The sequence below is a fragment of the Pseudorasbora parva genome, chromosome 25, assembly GCF_024679245.1.
Source record: "Pseudorasbora parva isolate DD20220531a chromosome 25, ASM2467924v1, whole genome shotgun sequence".
In the NCBI taxonomy this organism is placed as follows: domain Eukaryota; kingdom Metazoa; phylum Chordata; class Actinopteri; order Cypriniformes; family Gobionidae; genus Pseudorasbora; species Pseudorasbora parva.
In genome coordinates this window covers 31,555,238-31,574,557 of record NC_090196.1, presented here as the reverse complement: position 1 = coordinate 31,574,557, position 19,320 = coordinate 31,555,238, and the positions used below count along the sequence as shown (strand labels likewise).

Sequence of the window (19,320 nt, the reverse complement as noted above, 5' to 3'; positions counted from 1 at the left end):
ATCTGCCCGCAAGTGTAGTCTAGGAACTCTCAATACCCAATACAACCTGGACGGGCCAATCACATTGTGTATAGAGTCGGCGGGCGGGGCCATAAGGACGACGGCCGAGTTGCGTTTGCGTACTTCTAGTAAACACAGAAACTGGCGAACGGCGGTCTTTCGAATCAGCTTTGACCGCGACTCTGGAAGACTTGGAGTTAAGCTTTTCTCTGAGAAAAGAACAAAGAACGGCACTGAAGTCATTCTTAAAAAGGGAAGATGTGTTCGGAGTTTAGCCGACCGGATACGGTGAATGTTTAATCTGTTAGCTAGCTCCGCTTCACGCTGCTCTGGTTGGTTGTAGCGCTATCCTATCGCGTGCAGAGGGAGTTTGAAAGACAACCGTTTATCCGCCCCTCGGATTGAGCTGTCAATGGTGAGTTTCCAGACCAAACATCTTGATGTGGGTCTGGCTTGTCAGGCTAGAAAAACGCATCCAGGCCAAAAACGGAAATTTCCGGGTTTCTGTGTTTTCACTGGCAGACGCTAGGGGGCGCTATTACACATCTTCTGAATGAGTGCTGAATCTCCTGATCAAAACACGCACGAGGAAGACGCAGGATAACGAGTGCTCGTGTGTAATCATATGCATATGAAAAATATTATATCATTAAAAATCATATAAATCAAAACTATCTAACGTTCTAATGTATCTAAGGGTCAGCTCTTTCTTTTGATATATTGCATACTCAGATATTCATAAATAAAATAAAAAAATTCTATGGGCAATTAAATTTTGGTGAAAATGTTCAAAAACCCAGGCGGTGACTGGCAACTTTTTTTTAAAACGTTGGTGGGGAAAGAGTTAACATACACATTTACAAGACATTAAAAAGCACAAGAGTACAGATGGGGTTTCAGAAGACTTTTAAACTCTGATACTGTGGTTGCTTCCAAAACCTGGGGCCAGCTACTGCAAAAGCTGTCACCGATGCATTGCTGTCTAGATCTGGGTACTCGTAGTTGATGACTGTGATCTGAGCAATCTGGTTTGTGTTCAGTAAGCAACTCCGAGAGGTATTGAGGAGCGAGACTGTTTAACGCTTTGTACACAAAAAACTACATTTTAATTCAATGCGATATCTAATAGGTAGCCAGTGCCGTGAGTGTAGACTAATGTGGTCCAGTTTGCGTTTGCCTAATATTTGAATGCACAGTTCCATAACTAATCAACGAAAGGAGGTCTCTCCAGCGCTGTAAAGCTTTAAAGCTTTTTCTTTCCTACAGCTCTTGCCTGATCATAACCAGTGATATTCCTCTGATCTTTCATTTTTTATAATGTCTCTCAGCCATCTCTCTCTCTACAGTCTTTCTTCAAATCTCTCTCTCCTCCCCATCATGAGTGGACACTCCCCGTACTGCTAATTGGTTACAAATGTGGTGTGGTGCTTGGTCCAGTCCGCTTTCACCCGCCTTTCTCATAACTTATGTACTGCAACTTTAAGTGACTTCAACTTTTCATATCTAAATGACTTTTCACACTTTTACACTAAATGAACTTCACACTTTTACACTTTCTTCTTCTTCGTCTTCTTTGCAAGCAGCAAGTACCAGTATATTTTCTAGGATGTTTTTTTTTTTTTGTGTGTGTGTGTTTCTGTGCAGTTGGCAGGCTGTTCTGAGAGTCTTCCAGGACTGTGGTTATCAGGGTGTTTTCAGTACAACAACAAAAACAAAAAATCCAAGAAGAAACATTTTAAGGGAGTTTTGTACTCAGATATGGTGATCATCTTTGTCAGGCCGTGAGAAATGTTTTCTCTTACTAGTCTTTGTTGTGTTCTGCTCATTCACACACACACAGTGCAGCTCTAATGTATGTTCATATTTATCCTCCTGTAAAGTTTCTTTCTCTCCTTTCATTAAATTCTACAGCTTCACATCAAAGTCTCGCAAACACTCTGTAAGTCACGTCTGACTGCGCTGGGAATTCAGTCAAACCTTACATTTCTCGTTTATGTGATTTACGAATGGACTCAAATTAGCTGCGAACGTTCCATGTTCCTCAACGTGTTTTTGATGTGTATTTTTAGATTTGACTACTAGTTCAGTAAACATGAGCATCAGTTCAGGTGTATAAGTGCGTAGGTTTGTTTTCATGTGTGAGAGCTCACATCTGTGATTCGTCACACAGCATCTCTGTGGTTTCAGAGCGTTTGTAACCCTTCGGTTCTCTGGCATCCCATCCAAGAAGCCTCATGATATTCTCAACCTCATGTAGACTGTAGACAGAGACAGCATATTTAATTTGATGTGAAAACAAGACTGTGAGGCAATAAAGTCCATATGGACTCTTTTCAGTTACTGGGATTTTGCCAAAATATATTATAACAACATTTCCGTTTGAAAATGTATGGAGGAAGATAGAGTGAGTCAGTCAGCTGATTGGCTCCCTTCCCCCCATCATGACTGGACACACCCCCACTGCTGATTGGCTCCACCCATCATGAGTGGACACGCCCCCACTGCTGATTGGCTCTCTTTCCCTCCATCATGAGTGGACACGCCCCCACTGCTGATTGGCTTTCTCCCCCCCCCCCCCATCATGAGTGGACACGCCCCCACTGCTGATTGGCTCTCCGCCCATCATGAGTGGACACTCCCCCACTGCTGATTGGCTTTCTTTCCCCCATCATGAGTGGACACGCCCCCACTGCTGATTGGCTCCCCCCATCATGAGTGGACATGCCCCCACTGCTGATTGGCTCCCCCCATCATGAGTGGACACGCCCCCACTGCTGATTGGCTTTCTTCCCCCCCATCTTGAGTGGACACGCTCCCACTGCTGATTGGCTCTCCCCCCCATCATGACTGGACACTCCCCCACTGCTGATTGGCTTTCTTTCCCCCATCGTGACTGGACATGCCCCCACTGCTGATTGGCTCCCCCATCATGAGTGGACACGCCCCCACTGCTGATTGGCTCCCCTATCATGAGTGGACACGCCCCCACTGCTGATTGGCCTTCTTTCCCCCCCATCATGAGTGGACACGCCCCCACTACTGATTGGCTCTCCCCCCATCATGACTGGACATGCCCCCACTGCTGATTGGCTTTCTTTCCCCCATCATGAGTGGACACTCCCCCACTGCTGATTGGCTTTCTTTCCCCCATCAAGAGTGGACACGCCCCCACTGCTGATTGGCTCCCCCCATCATGAGTGGACACGCCCCCACTGCTGATTGGCTCCCCCCATCATGAGTGGACACGCCCCCACTGCTGATTGGCTCCCCCCATCATGAGTGGACACGCCCCCACTGCTGATTGGCTCACCATTATTTTATTGTTGTGAACATTATAAATGGTATTGGTATAAATTGGTCCATTACCCTAATTATATTCAATAGTTTGTTCTTGTCAAACCTGATGAATTTAAAATTCCTTGAGAAAAATAGTTTTCTTGTGGTTTTTTTTTTTTATATAATAACAGAATGATCAACACATTTAATGGCTTGTACATTTCCCCCTCACAGTGTTTGTATCTCATTTTTTCCTTGCTTCTCTGACCCTAAGGTGCGTTCGAAACTGTTTGCCTGCTCTTGGTTTCGCCTCCCACTCAGGTACAAGAAGATTGAGGTCATAAATGAACACGACTGGTGTCATTAGGGTGTGAGAGGCATTGATTGTTTCCTGATTGGTCTGATTTGACGGGTCTCTAATGTGTGATTGGTGCAGAAGCGTTGTTCGTGGAGGTGTTTTTACAGAGCTTGTTCAGCTCAATAAACCTCTGCTCCTTTAAACCTGATTAAATGAGTTTACCCGATTGTTTATCGAGAGCTATCGGCCCGGCTGCTGGAATTCCCATGGGTGTGTTGAGCTCACAGTAATGTGCTCGAGAGAGAGAGAGGGGAGGTAAACTGCGTCAGGGAAACTCAGACGACTTGAGGTAATTGTTCCATAAAGTGTGTATTAATGGTTCCCTGGTCTTAGATGAGCCGCCTACAGATCCAAACTCTGATGCTAGCTACCGAAAGCTTGAATTGGCTGATTTTGTGCTACTAAGCTTCGCCTTGTTCTGTCAGTTTTTAATTTTTTATAATTTCCACCTTTATTAAAAAAATTTTTACGTTTGGTTGTTTTTTTTATAAAATTTTACATTTTCTCATTCATTTTTATATTTTTTTGATTGTATTATATTATCTTAATATATATATATCATCTTCGTCTCTTCATCTTCAAGAAAACATTGTAAACAAGTTTTAAACTATAAAAAATTATAATTTTATGGAAAATTGTATTTTACTTAATTAAAATTGTATAGCCATCTTATAGATATTATAATATAAATATTTTTAAAATGTTTATTTAACATTTTATTGTGTATTTTATTATTCTTTTTATTTAATTACATGTTTATTTTTATCAATTAATATTACTTTTTTAAACATTGTAACAAAGTTTGCATGTTTCATTTTTGTTTTCTTTTTTTCTATTTTTCTATTGTAAGTTAGTAAGATTTTAGTACGTTTTTATTTATTTATTTTTTATATAAATTGTTTGGGTGGGTGGGGGTCAGTATTTGGTCACTTTTATTAACTCTTACCCCGCAAGCACTAGCATTTTTGATCACATTCACTTTCATGGACCCCAGAATATTTTTGTTGAATGCTCTTGTAAACAGCCAATATATCGAAAGAATGAACAGAGCGTTTTATTCCTGCATTTTTACCAACACTTCAATGGTAAAGTTTCAATAATATATATATTTAAAAAAATAGCTGAGAAAATAGCATTTTTGCCAGACTTCATCTGGATCAAATTCAGAAAATTTATCAAAACATTGCGTTAAGGATAAAGGAAGAAGTCTCACTGATCCTGGTTTAGATTTTCCACCAACTCGATTATCAATTTGTGAGTCGAAAGACTGATCCTGAGTCAGGAATACATCATCTTCCCTTTGAAGCCTGACCTTTATGATTATAATGATCTAGTCTGATTGACTCCACGTCAGTCATATCTGAGCACAAGGTAGCGGCCGCTGCTCTTCCAGAGCTTGGACCTAACATCAGACTGCTCATCTCTACACTGATCTGAGTGACCTGTGTGCAGTCGTCTGGAGATGATCGCTGACCTTTAGTGAGATGTGGCCTGTCAGCGGCCTCCATCATGGAGTTTAATGATGACTGGATGATCTCTCCACCTCGTGTTCTCCATCGTCCTTGACTTCCTGCTGTGTCCCCACTTTAATGATTCACCTTCAGACTCCGCTGCAGGTATTACAGACCTCCACAATTACTTATAGGGCTGGATAGGGCCCAAAAAAATTATCAAAATATAATTTTCCATATCAGTCGATATTGATAAATATCACAATAAATATAAAATCTTTATTTCTTTAAAGTTTGAAGGCATATTTTTGCTCCTGAGTGAAAGATGTAGAATACAGACAGTTAACTGTGGTTTTTAACTATCCTTTATCGTCAAAACATAAACACTTCCCAAACAGGTGAACAATTTATTAAAACTGAGGTTTAAGACTTATCACTTTTCTATATTGACTAACATTTGCTTACCAACTTTCATCAAGGTAGCAAAACCATTGAACACTACTGTATATAGGCACTTAAAGTCTGTTTGGTCTGGACAGGGAGTTAGACATTGAGTCATGTCTACCTAGTACATCAAACTCAAAGGTGAAAGAAAATTCATTATTTAATGAAATGACCTCTCTTACATCCAGTCTTTCTGCTTTCATTAAGACGCTCTGCTTTTCAATGAAAAACCCCTAACTTGTCCCTGAGTGCCTACAGCTACACGCTATACTTCATCTGTTTTCAGCTAATGCATCTGGACCTTTTTAAAGCGAACACCTCTGCTTTCTGCATTAAAACCGCTCGCTGCTTTCTCCATTAACACTGGAAGTGAATTAATGCCGTGGCCGGCTCCGGGACTCCATTAATGCGTTCTGTAAACAGAGCATATATGTCATTACGCAACCACTGAATATTAAAGATTAACTAACACATGATCGCCGGCTCACATGTTAAACGTTGCAGCTCACGGTTCTTTTGCCTTTAGGAGTTATTTACAGATGGCCACATGTAACGTCAGATGCATTTATTTACATCTTTTAACATTTCTGTTCTATTTCAGAGGAACAGATTTGCAGTAAATACACTGAGGTCTAAAATCAGAGTTCTGATGGCGTGCTGCGATCCCTCTCACTCAGATAATGAGACGGGGTGTTTATAGCAAAAAGAGTGTAAGGAACCATGCCGGGCTCCTTGCTTAAAATAGGGGATCTACAATCAAGCTTCTTTTCTGAAAAACTAGTGTAGTACTCTATATATTTTTAATCAGAGAAGTATTTTTCTTAACAATGAGTTTGTTTTTTTTAAAGAGCAATTCACTAGTTCAAGAGCATTTGGCATCTTTATTGCAAAATCTTTATTTAAATGCAGCTGTACATCAGTATATTTTCAGCTGTTGTTTTCTATTCTCTTTACCAGTTGAATTTTAACTTTAAATTGATTCTCTTTGAAGTAATCAGTTTAGTGAATGTTGATTCATTCAGGAACATAAGTGACTCTGAGTGTTATCATTTTATAAATGAATCAATGACTCACTCATAAATGCATAAATGCAGTCATGTGTACACACACACACACACGTTTGTTTTTGAGAAATGTTCCATAGGGGTAATGGTTTTTATACCGGTCAAACCATATTTTCTATCCCCCTACATTGCCCCTACCCCACACACACACACACACACACACACACACACACACACACACACACACACACACAACACACACACACACACACACACACACACACACACACACACACACACACACACACACACACACACACACACACACACACTACCTCTAAACCTACCCATTGCCTGCAGGAATCATTCTGCATTTTTACTTTCACATAAAAACTCCTCCTGTCTGATTTATAAGCCTTTTGAAAAGTGGGGACATGGGTAATGTCCTCATATTTCACCCTCTCCTGTAATGCCTATGTCACTATACACATTTGTCTCCTGATATTTCAAAAAAACAAGCACACACTCACACTCACACTCACACACATGCATTTGTTATACAAAATGTTTCAGAAACAGCTGAGCTGCTGTTAAACTGCTGAATATATAATAAAGTTAATAGCAATAGAAGTTTTAAGTACTTCCAATACAAAGAAACCAGAATATTCAAGATGTTCTCTTCAAAGAACGAATGCACATTGTTTGTTTGAATACAAAAAAAACCTCATTGCATCAATTGTTGAATCATTTTCTCACACATGTGCTCCAGATGTTTGCGTTGCCATAGTGACAGCTGTCGCAGTGGCACAGTCATTTATATTCAAGCGTATCCTCCACCAACAATGGCAGCTCCTCTTTGTTTCAGTGTTGAGGGGTCTCTTCCTCTGCTGTGATTGATTTTACATTAGTGAAGCACACGTATCGATTTGAGCCGCTCGTTTGTCAGAGCGTCTCTGTCCTCGGGCTCATTACGCTCATGCAGTGTGTCTGTGGTGGTTTTCACACCTTTCGGTGTGTTTTTAGCTCTAGGGCTTGAAAATATTTCTATTACTGCCACATTTACTGTTTCATATCTCTCGTGTGAAGTTTAGCATCTGACTGTATTACGAAGTCTCTGATTTACGCTTCATTTAGGATCAGAAATTCAAGACAGCTCGAAGGAATGAAAATGCTGTCATTTACTCGCCCCTCAGAGACGTTTTGCTGAATCTCAGAGCTGCTATTTTCCATATAGTGAATACATATAATGACCAGGAGCCTTCGATCGAATTCATGCACAACATTCAAAGACGTCTGAAGTCATATGAAAACCCCTTATTTGCTCAAATTGCTTTTGCACATGCATATTTTAACTGGTTGTATATTCACTGCAAATGATATGATCGTTCTACAGATGTATCAAAGTGAATTTATTCATAAAAATACTTTTTTTTCTCCATTGTTTTTAAGTGCAGCTACTATAAATATTACAAAAATGTGTTTTTTATTGGAAATCTAACAGTGAAGCACTGCACTTGAAATGATATGTAGATAAAACTAACTTTTATTAACATCAGTAATGTGCAAAAACCAGGGAACATTTTAATATTCTACTCTTATTAAATGTACTATTGTTCTCTTATATAATCTCACACTGAACTGACTGACAGCTTCAGTGATTATTAAAGGAGCGCTCTAGTTTCCTGTGTAATTCAGTCACAATTTGAAGAAAAGTTTTTGTTTTTCATGAGACTTTGTGACTTCCTACATTTTTCCATATATTAGGAAAGGGGTGTTGAAATGGCGTAGATGTCAAAAAGTGCTCCTATGCCGCCATCTACTGGTTATAGTGGTAAAAAAAACACATTGTGATAACAATACCATGGGGTGGTACTACAGTAAATCCATGGTGAATGTTGGTGATTTGTGGACTGAAACCGAAGATCTTCGCTCATGGCTCACTGGGTGCGTTTACATGCACGGTCTTAAGCCGATTATGCCTAATGAGCCAACAATGAACATGGTCATGTAAACGCGGTAACCTGTTCTCTTCTATCGGAGTACGGTCATAAACAGTGTAAGCATAAACCGGTCAGAACAGGTAGTTTTTTTGCTTTTTTACCCGAATTTCGTGCGGCATGTAAACGCACTAACTTGCTTTCTGTTGGCTTATTTAAATGACAAAAACGCAAACTTAAAGCAGAATTAAATGCATCCAGACAGAGCGAGCTAGTGTTTTTAATGAAATAAGGACGTATATCACAAATGCAGACTCTTTTAAGACCCAGAAAATTGTAAAGATGTGTTCTCATCTCATGCAGCAGAAGTAGAAGAGGTTCAGTCAAAACGCTGCATCTGGAACTGATGAGGGATAATATGATCCGTAAATCTCCCGCTGACACACTTTATTTAACATCACAACTGACGAAACATCTGAAAAACTCTGAGTCAGATATACGGACATTACTATTTTTAACGTCACTACAAGGAAATAACCCGGTTTATTAATAAAGTCATGTAAACGCGGTTTACTTGCGTTGTCAGTTTACTGGTTTACATGTAAACGGGGAAAACTGGTTATTTCAATAAGCTGATATTTTTCAGTTATCAGCTTACTGGTGTGCATGTTAAAGCCCTCACCATTTCTTCTAGTTTCCACGTCAGCTCTGTTTGAGTTGATATCTATGGTTTATAACGGAGAATTCTGTGCCGAGCGCTTCCCACTAGATCCCGCAGTAGTGATGTTATTAATTCTGTGATGAAATCAAACGCTTTCTCTCTGGATTTCCCAGCGCTGTGTAGTACCGGTGTCGCCTGATGGAGATCGGCCCGTGTTTGAGCTCGCACTCAAAGGAATAGCGTGGTTCCGTTCTGCTTTCGTTTCGTTTGCCTGTTCACATTTATCATATGTAACGAAAATATCAGCTCTTAGCAGCTGGGCAGTGTGATTGATCGCACCAGTGCAACCTCTAACAAAATTTAATCGCACCAGCAAGAAAAAAGGTTGCAAAATGCAAGCATTAGGTCGCAGTCTGGAGCAATGTACAGTGAAAAGCAAGTATGTATGAATGTTGTATGAAATTGAAATATAATTCATGTGGCATATTAACTACTTTTCATGCTGCTTCATAGTACCTGGTCACTTATCTCCTTTTGTGTTGCTCAGAAGTCTGATGTTTGGCTAAATACTGATATTTTTATTTTTAAACTATTCCTTTCAAAATATTGCCCTATTTCACATGTAAATCGGGGTTGGATCTTAATTTGTCATAAGACTTTGTAGTTGCAGTACTGTCAGGCCTACTGCAACCGCCATCCGTCACACTGAAAGCTGTTTGTGTGGCGACTCCGAGCCGCGTCGTGCATCTGAATGGGACCCTGTGTGGTCTCGGGAGTGTCCTGTTAGCGCCTGCCCTGTTTACACTCCCCCCGTGAGTGTGTGTGTGAGGTCTCGTGTTGCTCTTGGAGCGTTCGGACCTGCGACGGTCAGTGTGGGGGTGCGAGGGAACCGGAGGAGCAAATGTTTGCGGAGGGCAGATGAAATCCACGGATGAATGGAGAGGCTTTTTCTGTCTGTTTGCTCGGCGGTGGAATGTGAGGAGGGTAATGAGATACAGAGGAGGTGGGGAGGAGGAGGTTTCAATCCCAGTATTTGGAAAGCCGTTTGCATGCAGGTTTCTGGACTTTTTTGAGGGTGACATTCATTTAAACTTACATGTGTCTTTAAACATTTAAACTCTGGGAATGTGATCACAATTGGACAGAACTGAGGAGAGGTGTTCAATGTGTATAGATGCAAGAATTAAACATGAGGTTTATATTTGCTAATAAATGAACTATTGAATTGATTTCTGGATCTTAATATAATCCCCCCCACCCACTTATAGGCAAGGCAAGGCAAATGTATTTATATAGCACATTTCATACACAGTGGCAATTCAAAGTGCTTTACATAGAAAGTAATTCAATTAGGGATACAAATGCATGAGAAAAAGAATACAATATAAAGAGAATTAAAAATAATAAAATGATGATAACCAAAGAATACACACACACACATCCCACCAACGTTTTAAAACAAAGTTACGCCACTGTTGATATACAGTGTGTACATGGATACAACTTTTATTGATATTATTGGTTTCTTCAATAAAACAAACTTATTGCTGCCTTGAAGAACAAGCGGGTGAAGAAGATGATGAAGATGAAGCCGCCGCCGCTCCATGTCTCTCCTGAGAGCTCATCTTTACGAACTAGCACAAAGCACCGCGAGATCATTTCACCTGTCCATCAAAAGCTCTTTATCCAATCAGAGTAGATCACTGTTAAGCTTGCTCCCACGAGAGGTTTGTGTCAAAACAGCAACCGAAAAACTGAGAAACTAAACGAAATCTTTGGCAATGCATTCAATCCACGATTTGTGGAAACGAATCTTTGAAAAACCTTAACTAAGAATGAAGCACACTGAATATCGTGTTACATTTGTACGACTGAATTCATTTTTTTCATTTTCAATGTGTTTTTCTTCTTTTGTATTGGCATATTTTTAATAGTTTCGGATAATGTTTCGTTCAGTTTTACAAAGTTTCGTTCAGTTTTATTGAGACAAAGGTAATTCCATATGTGTGTGTCAGACAGAGATGAGAATAGTATGGACTCATCTAACTTACGGTGAATAAGCTAGTCCCAAAAAGTTGGCATGTTCCTTCAACATTTTGTTTGCGTTGAAGTCCATTATATGGAGCAACATCCTGAAATGTTTCCTTTTTCACTGAAGAAAGAAAGACATGAACATCTTGGATGAGATGAATTATCAGGAAATATTCATGTTAAAGTGAACTAATTCTTTAAGTTACTTAATATCAACTTGTTTATTGGACTTATGTACCCGATTAATATCACATTTTATTATACATCCATTCACAATAATCGGTCACTCGCACACGTGCGCCTAAATATTTTTTTCACATTGACAGTGTAGAGCCCTGCATGCCAAAAAGCAGGTACATCCACCAATAGTTATAGGAACTATGAAAACGTTCCTCCGGTGCGAAAGCCCCTTATGGTATCACTGCTAAAACCCTCATACCAAAGTGCTTCCTCATACCATATTCAGAGGTTAAATGCTAAATGGATCTCAGATAACCCATAACATACAAGTGTTCATGAGCTCCATCCCATAAATACACAAGCCCTCACAGAGCATGTATCCACATTGACATGCAGACGGATGTAGGAGATGTCTAGTGGTCTCAGGAGAAGCGTTTGAGATGCTTTTTATTACCAGCTGTCTCGACTGACTATCCATGATCAGATCTCCTGAGACCAGTGTTATTATCAGGTGTAAATGTGACCTGGTGCTACACAAGCTCTAAAGTGTATAATCTTACATGTTGTGACCGCAAGGAGCAACAGGACATTTTGTTGGGCGGGTCAGTGTGGCAGCCGAGGGAAAACAGCAGACCAGTTGTCCAGTTGTGCATCATGTTATATTAGTCGTTTTTTTATTATACATTTTTTATTATAAATTATTAAATAATTTTAAAAATGTATACTTGTCTCAAGTCTTTTTTTTAAATATATTACAAATTTGGTCAATTAATCTTAGTCCAACAATTTTATTCTTTAATTCAATTGTCTAATTATAGTATATTTGTTAAAAAAAAAAAAAAAAAAAAAAAAAAAATTGAATTAAGTCAATGAATGACATTTAAGATGACAGTAAATTATTGAAAAATTATATATTTATAGAAAATGTAAATACATAAACATTTTATATATTATCTAGAAAATAGAAAAAAAATATGATTTAACCAAAAAAAATAAAAATAATGTTATTTAAAAAATAGGTTTTGCAATTTTATTTTTGTGTTATTTTCCTCTAGCCTGAAGTGGTCATACTCAATTCTAGTCAGAATATGAGTCTGATGCTCCATTGGGCTGTGATTGAGGCGTGTTTCAACCCAACCAGGAAAGACCTCGATTGGACAGACCGACAACCAATCAGAGCAACGAAGCGACGCATTGTCAAATGTCAACAGACAGAGCTCAACAGCACTGTGTTGCCAAGTCCGCGTTTTTTCCCGCGGTTGTTTTCCATGTCCGCGGGTTGAAGCGACTATTATGTGATATATAGACCCATGAGTGCGAATTTTAGCAGAAAACCTTGCCAAAATAACACACATTTTACCCCCCAAACACCCTTTTTCCCCCGGAGTACCCCCCGAGAAGCTATTGTTTAGGGCTAGTAGTTGGCGGGTTTTGTTGTACAAACTTGGCAACCCTGTCTGCACACGCGCTGGAATAAACGATCTTAGCCGGTGTTGTAAAAAAATAAAAGAATTTATTGATACACAGAGTACTTACCCAACATAATCATCATCTTTGAGAGAAATAGTGAAGGTGAATGCAGATACAAACAATCTCTCCGTTTAGGATTCAAACAAATATAATCCAAGCCCCTTTGATGACGTGATGATTACGTTACTGTTGATCATCTGTCCGTCATCGTCTAAAGCCCACCCTGATGATTTCATTGGTCAGAACAGTTTCTGTTCGGAGATAATTACTCCTCTATGGAGCGATGCCAGACCGAACCACCCGACCTAAAATTTTGTGGGCGGGCTAAGTTCGGCTGGCATCCAGGCTAATTTTCCTCTGCAGTATATTTAATATAGAATCATTTAATCACCATAATGGATTTTTTTTGTCATTATGAAATAATAAAAAACCCTTCATTATCAAACATTTCCATCAGTAATTTGGCCTGAGCACTGAGACGTGTTGTGAAGCTCTTAGTTCTTAAAAAGTCTGTGAAGACCTTAAAAACAGCAGCTGTTCATTCATAACTCACGAGTGAAAGATCAGAACAGAACCACACGTTCAAGTGAGAGAAATATGAACTGTCCTTGGAGCTGTTTGTGCTTGTGTGTTTGTTTATGTGTTGTGTGTGTGTGTGTGGATGAATTTGTCTGCCTTCAGGCTGTAGACGGCTCCAAGCTGTGTTTAATGATTCCTCTCTGGTGTCTCTCCGTCACAACGGGGATGGAGGCAGTGAGATACGGAGACCGGATCTGTGCAGATGTGCTCCGTCTTCCACTCGCTGCGTTCAGCATGTGTCCGAACATGTGTATGGATCACACACGGCATTATTTGCTCGAGCTACACACACACACACACACACACACACACACACACACACACACACTGAAGTTTATTTTATATGTGGGCTGCAGGCAGCACGTCTTTGTTGCGGATACACTGGCATCTCGACTCTTTGAGTGTGTGTGTGTGTGTGTGTTTTGTGCCTGTGGTGTGCTAGGATTTTTATGTATTCCCTCTCTAAAAACCAGCAGCCTGACAGAGCAGCTATTTGATTTTCAGTTGCTCAGCCACATGTTTGGTGCTTTAAAACTCGAGTGAGAGAGGTTCTGTGTGAATGAATGTGCTGGAGTGTTACTGTACGTGCTGGCTTGTGCAAAACTAGCCACCACAAAAAAAAAATGTTATGCATGTTACTGGGGTCTTCTGGGTAGTTTATTGGGAGGTTCAAGAGTTGTGTCCCAAACAATGCACTATACTCTATGCACTTATACAAGTTTACAACGTGCCACACTTCCGTGCATTTAAAGTGCACTTTTTCTTTTTGGACTTTTCAGTGTGAACACACTACTCGCACTATTTATATTTGGGAATTAGGACTCATCTTAGGTCGTTTACACCTGCTATTAAAGGGATAGTTCACCCAAAAATGAAAATGACCCCATGATCTACTCACTAGGTGTAAATGACTTTCTTCTTTCAGTCAAATACAATCGGAGTTATATTAAAACATGTCTTGGCTCTTCCAAGTTTTTGTAGCGAATGGCAGCCTAAAATTTGAAGCCCAAAAAAGAGCATCCATCCATAATAAGTGCTCCATGCGGCTCCAGGTGGTTAATCCTTAAAGAACGAGACAGCCGCCCGTGGCTAAAAATAATAACTATCGGCCATATTTGTGTTTTACACCGTTTTCAATCCGTATATTTTCCTCATTTTGTGTTTGAGAAGATTATTTGCACCGTTTGTTCATTTACTGTATATTTACTGTTCATTATTTGTATATTTTAATTGCACGGTTTGTTGTCACAACTTGTTGCATTGTTTGCATTTGTTTTTTTTATCTTTAAATTATAATATTTTTCTGAAGAATTTTTTTTGTTTCAGTGTTGTTATTATATAACAATCTTTCTATTTATTTTACTCTTTTAACTTTTTAGGACACATCTACATTGTCAATAAATAAAATACACCTGTTTTCCCCCAAAAACCTAGAAACGCCTAGAATAATATTATAATAAATGGCTATAACTTGTTACATGTAGAATTTTTTTTATCTGGAAGTCTAAAACAACAACCAAGTTGTAAAAAATCCAAACTTCATGAAATTCTGTTTGAGATCACAGTAAAAACACCACATTTTTGCTGCCGTTTTTCTTGAAATTATATGATTTTAATCCAATCTCAGAATAAATAAATGTAAAATTGGGACATCAAATGAGCTAGATAGAAACTTCCGGTTTTCCTATTTAAAATGATATATGACACTTGAACTGCTAGAATGGTTGAGAAAAACAAAGAAAAGTAGAGGCAAATCGATGGGTTTGTGGATGAAAGATAAACATATTAAACACAGTATAAGTCGAATATCTAGCTTCTGGTGGACCACCTTCCGTATTCAACTTACAAAAAAGTGTAACTGACGTGATGTAGGACGTAGCATACACGTTTTGAATGGCAAAGGGTGTTACACTTTCAATAAGGGCTGGTGGAAGCTAAATATTTTACTTTATAATGTGTTAAATATGGATATTTTTCTTGCAAAATTGGATGGCTTCGTTTCAGAAGGCCCTTATTAACGCACAGAGTCTAGGGTATTGTTTGTAATAGATGGATGGGCTTTTTTGGATTCAAATTTTGGGCTCCTGACTTTTTCATGAAAAATGAATTTTTGTTTTTGGGTGAACCATCCCTTCAAGATGCGTTTTGGTTGATCGGATCACAAGTGGACGACGCTGAATACAGGTGTAAACGGGGTCTAAAACCGTTTTGAGCTTGTCCACTTTTGACCACTTCCAGAGGTAGCCGAAAACACATTTGACCGGATTGCTTTTGTGGTGTAAACGCTCATGTGGTCAAATGCACTCAAACAGCCACAACAGACCTACTCTAGTCTACTCGCCACTGTTGACCTAATGCATGAACATTATTGGACGTGCACTAGCCGGGATTTTAACTGTCGGCTGAAGACCCAAGTTTGGTTTGTAGATTAAAAATATCCCAAGCTCAATGTTCTCTCTCCTAACTCTGGGGTTGTGGTGAATAAGCCCCAAAAAGTCGGCATGTTCCTTTAACAGTGCATTGATTTAAACCTTCAACATTTTGGTTGCCGTTGAAATCCATTATGTCGAGAAAAATCTTGAAATGTTTTCCTCAAAAAACGGATTTTCTTCCTCAAAAAACGTAAAATATCATAATTGTCTTACACTGTTTTAACGATGTGCGATCTGACATTATCTAGAAGTGTATCCCTCACACACACACCCAGCGTACACTGCGCGTACACTACGTGATGTAGTCTTAAAGATTAGACTAGTGCGGGTACAGGCTTTCACCGCATCTATTTTTAATAAATATCAGCGGAAAAATCCAGAAATCAGCATGATAACACATGTGATATTATACAAGTTTACTAAACAAGAATTTAATAAGTGACTTACATTTTAGACACCATATTGCCCATTTTTACTCTATCTCGCCAACGAGAATAGTTCAAAACAAAGTCACAGCACTGTAATTTCGTCACTGAACAACACCTTACTGAATGAATCAGCTATTTGAATCATTTGAATCAATGATTCATTGAATAAGACAGATTAATATAGTCAAATGATTTGTTCCTGAATGAATCAGTTGACTATCAATGACTCACTCATTAACATGTTTAAAACATCAAACCATTTTTTATGTTTTACTACAGGTTATTTGTCACCTCTAAGCTCATTAAACAGTCTGTGTAAATGCCACTTCAAATGCACTTCAAAATATAAATAAAGGTAAAATGCTCATAAAAGGAAAAAATACATTTAAACTTTTTGGAAAAGATGATATCTGTCACTGCTGTGAACTGACCACCACGCAGAATATGAAGAATATTAAAAACTTTGAGTCAGCTTATCACCAGCACCAAGGTAGCATTAGGCCGGGGACACACTGCAAGCGTGCCGTGAGCGTCTCGGCCGCGTGGCGTGTCCGTTTTTATTTCGGCTCCCATGTTAACCGGTTAGAGCTTGCATACTGCCTGCGTCACGCGCGGTCCGAGCCGTGCGGAAAACGCTTGCATGCTTCAGATAGAAGAGACGCCTATTTTTCACGCGACACGTGAGAGTATTGGAAGCGTTTCTAGGCAAAATACCATAGGAAAACATGTTTATTTGCCATTTTGACACAAATACATATTAATAAATTACATTTTCATGTTTGAAAGTCTGTAGGTTAACATAAATGCAGATATAGGCCTAATTGTAATAATAAAAAACAACATAATTATCGATTTTGAAATATTAAACCTGTCAATACAGAACGAAATATTGTGTAGCCTATTTTGCCGTCAATACCATGGTCAATAGGCTTCTGCCGACGTTGTCTTTGCTGTATCAATAAGCAATATATTTATATTTAACATGAAGTATAGGGCTTCCCTGTACATCAATATCCGCTGCAGCGCCGTGTCAGACACGCTTCTGGTGTGCAAAGACAGAGAAAATGCCAGGCAGCCGCCTCGCGGCTGACACGCAACAGAAACGCCACGCTCACACCACGCTTGCAGTGTGTCTCTGGTCTTACAATAACACACTCAGCAAAATATTGTCTAATTATTGTTATCGAGAAAATCCCAGGAAATATTGAGATATCATTTTTTGTTAATATCGCACACCCCTACTTGTGATCTGATCAACTAAAACCAGCTGTAACGGCCTGATATGTTTAAGGTGTTCTGAGTGGCTTTATTGAATGCTGAAGATTGCTGAAGATTTGAATACTGAAGACCCCAAGTTTAGTGCTAGACATGCTTGACTTAAACTAGTTTGTGTGGTCGTGTGTGTGCATATGAGTGCATGTGTTTCTGTGTGTATTGGTAGTGAGTTTGTCAGTGTGTGTGATTTGTGTGTTTATGATTTGTCTTTCAGTGGCTTATCATGCTCAGACACACGCTCCAGACAGAGTATTTGTGTTTGTATAGTGTGAATGTACGTTTGTATATGTTAACTGCGCGTTTACATATGGAGTTTCTCTCTGACAGGTTTTGTAAACTGTTTACACACAGTAGCTCTGCCCGCCAAAGGCACATTGTTCTGTCCTTATTTGCCCAGCTTGAGTCCTGATGAAGGCGCACATCTTCACTCTCTGCTAGGGAAGGCAGACCGGTTGAGTGTCGAGTCTTCAGGCCTGTTGAATTGGCGCACTGAGATTGTGTGTCCTGTTAAAAGCACTGCGTGGGTATGCCTCTAGTTCGGGTCGCAGGCTGAGGCTAATTTACAGACCTGTCACACACACACACACACACACACACACACACACACACACACACACACACACACACACACACACACACACACACACACACACCACTCTGGTGCTTCTAGACCAAAACAAGTCCTACATCAGCCAGGACACATAAATAGGCCAGGAGAACATTAGGATGTCACAGACGCTCTCAGCTGTTAGAGAGAGTGCGGTGTACGGTGAATTATAACACTCTCCCACAAACTTCAGGAGCGTCTTAGAACTTCTGCAGACTTCTTACCGCGAGTTTAGAGACGAGAGGGAAATAACAATTTCAAGTCAATGTCTGAAGAATCCTCAGCCGTGTTTCAGAAATGTTTGGTTTGTTTAATCTTTTGATGTTATTTATTATCCGAGTTTCAAAGCAAATTAATGGCACAAAGAATTCTTTTTATCCTTTTATTTGTGTATTTAGATTTTTTTATGCAAAAATCCTACACTCTTGTCATTTACAAAATAAAGTAAAAAGAAAATATTATAATTTAAAAGTTGTGTGCATGCATGTTTTTGTTGTTGTTGTTGTTTTCTCGTGTATGTGTTTGTTTTGTGATATAAATCACTTATGTAAATATTTATATTTACCATTGATATTTAGTTATTTTCTAAACTGTGTGTGTGTGTATTAGTGCTGGGCAATTGATACATCGTGATTAATCACATCCAAAATAAATGTTTGTGTTTACATTGTGTGTGTGTACTGTGTATAATTATATATATATATTCACACACATACTGTATATAAACAAACTTTTAGGTTACATGTGATTCATTGCGATTGACGCCTTGACATCACTAATATGTGTGTGTGTATTTTAATACACACATATTGTTGCGTAAACCCACACGTAAATGATTTGTCCTTGCTTCAGTCATAAATATTAATGCAGTTTTCTTACATTCACTTAACCTCTCCTAATAATTCAGGTCAAGGTTTGAATAAATTGTTTTTTAATTCGCAAATTTGTGAGTGAAACTGATTAAAATTCGGAGACAAATCAGTTTCTCTACATTGAAATGTTCCTGTTTAATGAATTAGGATGCATTAATCAGTGTATTAATAAAATAAATATGAAAAAATAAATATGGAATATGATAGCAAACAGACCCTCTGCTGTGCTGTTCAAACATGCTTAATGGCTGCTCGTCTCTTAAGTTTATTTGCTAATTGGTATGACAAGACCATTAGTGTTATTTACTTAATTTC

At 39.0% G+C, this 19,320-nt stretch overlaps 1 protein-coding gene across 5 annotated transcripts in view; it reads left to right on the top strand.

The window, feature by feature from the left end:
* neo1b (neogenin 1b) overlaps positions 1-19,320 on the top strand; it is a 256,016-nt gene that overhangs the window by 74,494 nt on the left and 162,202 nt on the right. The gene's annotated exons all lie outside the window — the stretch shown is intronic.